This window comes from Carassius carassius, chromosome 25, assembly GCF_963082965.1.
Source record: "Carassius carassius chromosome 25, fCarCar2.1, whole genome shotgun sequence".
NCBI classification, from domain to species: Eukaryota; Metazoa; Chordata; class Actinopteri; order Cypriniformes; family Cyprinidae; genus Carassius; species Carassius carassius.
The window spans coordinates 27817000-27820652 of record NC_081779.1 but is presented as its reverse complement, the minus strand read 5'-3'; the positions used below and the strand labels follow the sequence as shown (position 1 = coordinate 27820652).

The 3653-nt window shown below is 39.6% G+C and overlaps 1 non-coding gene across 1 annotated transcript; it reads right to left on the bottom strand.

Moving 5' to 3' along the window:
• Positions 1 to 452: 452 nt before the first annotated feature.
• On the bottom strand, positions 453 to 588 carry LOC132104920 (U11 spliceosomal RNA). The gene has a single exon (XR_009423637.1). It is a non-coding gene; the product is annotated as a U11 spliceosomal RNA (small nuclear RNA).
• Positions 589 to 3653: the final 3065 nt, after the last annotated feature.

The following is a 3653-nucleotide window of genomic DNA, read 5'->3' as shown; positions in this document are numbered from 1 at the left end:
TCTGTGGATTTATTTGCTTTTTTGTTGTTAATTTCTGCAATAAAATGTTTGATTAAATTATAAAACAAAAGAATGGTTTTGTAACAAAATAAATGCACAAAATTAGGCAATTATAAGGATTCTCTTTTAAACACTGCCCATGAAAGAGTTTTCAGCACACAAACCATTAATTTTTTCAAAGTTTTGGTAAAACAGCGGCCTACTAAAAATCCTAAAATAAGAGCCATTCAGGAGTCGAAAGAGCCAGTTCTTCTTTGAGAGCATAGCCAAATGAGCCGGCTCTATGAAAAGAACCTAACTGTCCATCACTATCATAGGCACTAACACGAGACTTAAGGTACACCGTACTATAACCAAGCTCTACTATTTTGAATACATATTTTTCAGAATTCATATAAAAGCGACTTGGTCACTCCCAATTAAATTCTTAATCTATTATTACAGATTTTCATTGGAGCGCCAAGACTAATAGTCATTAGCAGCTCCGAGTCTTAAAAATTATGCATCCGAAATCTCTTGATAGCGATTCCGTAACTGTGTCAGAGAGTCCCTTCCACAGCTATGCCAAACAAAGCAGATGCCCTTTTTACTGAACGTTGTGTCTGACTGAAGACCAGTTTGGAGGAGTCGCGCGTCTCAGCGACGGTGACTACACACATTCACGTGCTCGGTCAAAACAGAGAGCAGACGCTGTGCTACACATTCTCCAAAATAATTTGATACTGTATGGCTATTCAGACACGATTATATATGTATTAGCCGTTTAAAATGCTAAATTATCTTAAAACAGATGCGTATGAAGATATTTTTCAGTGAAGCATCATGGGATGGGGGCGGTAACGGTCATGATTGACAAGCACTTCGGCCAATCAGAGCTCTGATGCTGTGCCCGTCACGTCTAAATGGCTGTGACTACAAACTATGTTTGAGCGAGAAAATAATACAATTACATAAGATAAACATCTAACGTGCTAGAATATCTTAGAGGTAAAATATTTTTATTAATAATAATGGGTTCTACTGTAAGTGTCTTTCAAGAGAGAGGGCATATACTTATAGAGCAGACTTGATATCTATTCCGGAGTAAAGGGATTTAAAATGCCACAACGTGGTAGATTTACTTAGTAAAACTATACAATAGTATTAAAGAGAACTATCTATTGCACAGTGCTGGGTAGTAACTGATTAAATGTACTCTGGATTACATAATTTGATTCCAAAGATGTATTACCCTGTTTCTGTGAATTGAGGGAGACTGGAGTGTAGCCCGTGCTATTAACTATGGAAAGCCAAGTGGACCATAAAACGCGTGCTTTTCAACGGCGTATTCATTTTAAAACGCCGTTTTCATAACGCCGCCAGGCGTTAAATAAACGCCGTTACGCGATAAATTAACGCCAGACGCCACCACGTGTTAAAATAACAAATCTAGCGAGTCAATAGGTGTTTCTCAATGTCAAGGAAGGATCCTGGGAAGCCAGTAGTCCTTCGTTCGAAGAATATCCCATACACAGGAAAGTTGTGTATCCTTCGCGCTCTCAAATCACCCACAATCCTATGCGCGCAGCTTTGCTATCTTGTTCAAAAATTCAAAAATGTCGAACGTTAGCGGAGTCGGAGCATTAACGGTTTTTATTTACGTTACCAAACATTTGTTATAACTGTAGTAAATATAAGTAAAGTTTAACGTTTAAATGCCAGTACAAATTACTACCATATTTATATTGTAAATTATACAAATACAAATGGTTAACTGAACCGGACCTGTCATTTAACAATTGGTTGCGTCATCGGCATTTCTTTTATAAATAACTAGTTAAGTTGTCCAAAGTAATTTAACGATACAGCGTTATTCAAACGGATCTTTTCACTGACTTAATGACGCAATTACGTGCACTTGCTAGCCTGTTTGATTTACGTGTTCTCCGAATGCTTAAGAGGAGTCTCGCCTAGCCTCTGAAGGAAGTGACTTGGAAGGACACGTCCTGCCAAGGAAGGATCCTTGACATTGAGAAACACCTATGCTGAGTCCCAATTCGCATACTATCCGTCCTAAATAGTAGGGGTGTAACGATACGCGTATTCGTATTGAACCATTCGGTACGAGGCTTTCGGTTCGGTACGCGGTACGCATTATGGACCAAACGGTTCGTTGGACTAATTAATTATATTTGGAAAATAAAAAAAATTTGAAATATAATGATATGCGTTCAACAAGGTAGCCCAATAACCCAAACGACGTAACAGGCAACGCCCCTGACACCCCCGAAGAAGAAAAAAACACCAACTTATATGTTTATGTTAGGCTACTCAGTCAGGCGCTCGCTCACTCAGCAATACAGGCTGAAGGCGCGTTGCAAAATGGCCAATGCGTTTAACAGGGAATCCAAAGTGCACCCAAACACCAGACCTGTTGGTTATTGGAGGATCTTCTATTTCTGGTCTGTTAAACGCATAAGCCATTTTGCAACGAGCCTTCAGCATGTACTGAGTGAGCGAGCGCCTTACTCTGTAGTGCAGTGATCCTCACTATTTTTTTCACAAGAGCCACATTGGCAGAGCAAAATCAAAAGGCGAGCCACTTTTACGACAACATACTAAGTCACCTTTGCAAATGTGCATTTCTACATATAAATTGGACATCCCACAAAAAAGAAATAACACGGCCAATACATTTTTGTTTAAGAACAGATTTACTTTAATAGTGGGATGAGCGAAAGCTGGCATGCATGTCAAACAAAATTCCCCCAAAAGAAAAAAAAAATCTCTATGTTTTCAGTGCTGATGCAATTCATGTTACATTTAAGGGCACCTAAAAGCTTTCACAACAAACCGGCAAAATTAATGATTATGAATATGTTAAATATAGCAGAAGACATTTAATTTTTTTATGTCTGTCGGCTAGAAAGATGCTGACTCGTGATCTTCGCAGTAGTGAACGCGCCTGAGAGAAATTCACATTTCATACGGGAGGGAGAGCAGTCTGTTTTCTTTCGTTTTGAATTGTTTTGTTTAAAAGTAGACATTTCGAGCTTTATATATAGCCTATTTGTCGGGTCTGTGTGGCAAGTAGGCTATACGCTGAGTTTCGGTTCATTCATGAGACAAACTCCAGGTTCACACCGGCTCCTTCGTATCGTGGTTATCTATTTTCTATTTACTTCTTATTAAATCCAGACAATTGGTTGATGAAACCTTGATTAAAATTAAGATACAATTAATACAAAACGAAATCAAATTTAAAGACAGGCTTTGTGCTTTCTGTTTGAGGTCTCAGTGAAAGTTTTAAAGCAGTCTTAGTGCGACTTATATTGATAGGCTACACCTGTATGAATTCTCATTTTACTTTTTGAACTCCATTATTGAGCCGAGTTTTGCTTGAAAATAGTCTACTGTTGATGACTGTGCAAGACGAATGGATTCAGGGTCAGGCTTGAATGAGCATGCTTCAGACTCGTGGTGTAAGCAGAGCGAAATTGGAGCGGGAAATGCGATGCTCCGTCCACCGTCCTTTTGAAATTGCTGCTCTGCGCTCTGTCCAAGATCCACCCGCTCGCTTCCCGCTCGCTCCCGCCTCACATGCTCTGAAGGCAAGGGGCAGTGTGATACTGTAAGCTACTATGCGAGCCGCCAGTTATAGCTTGACGAGCCGC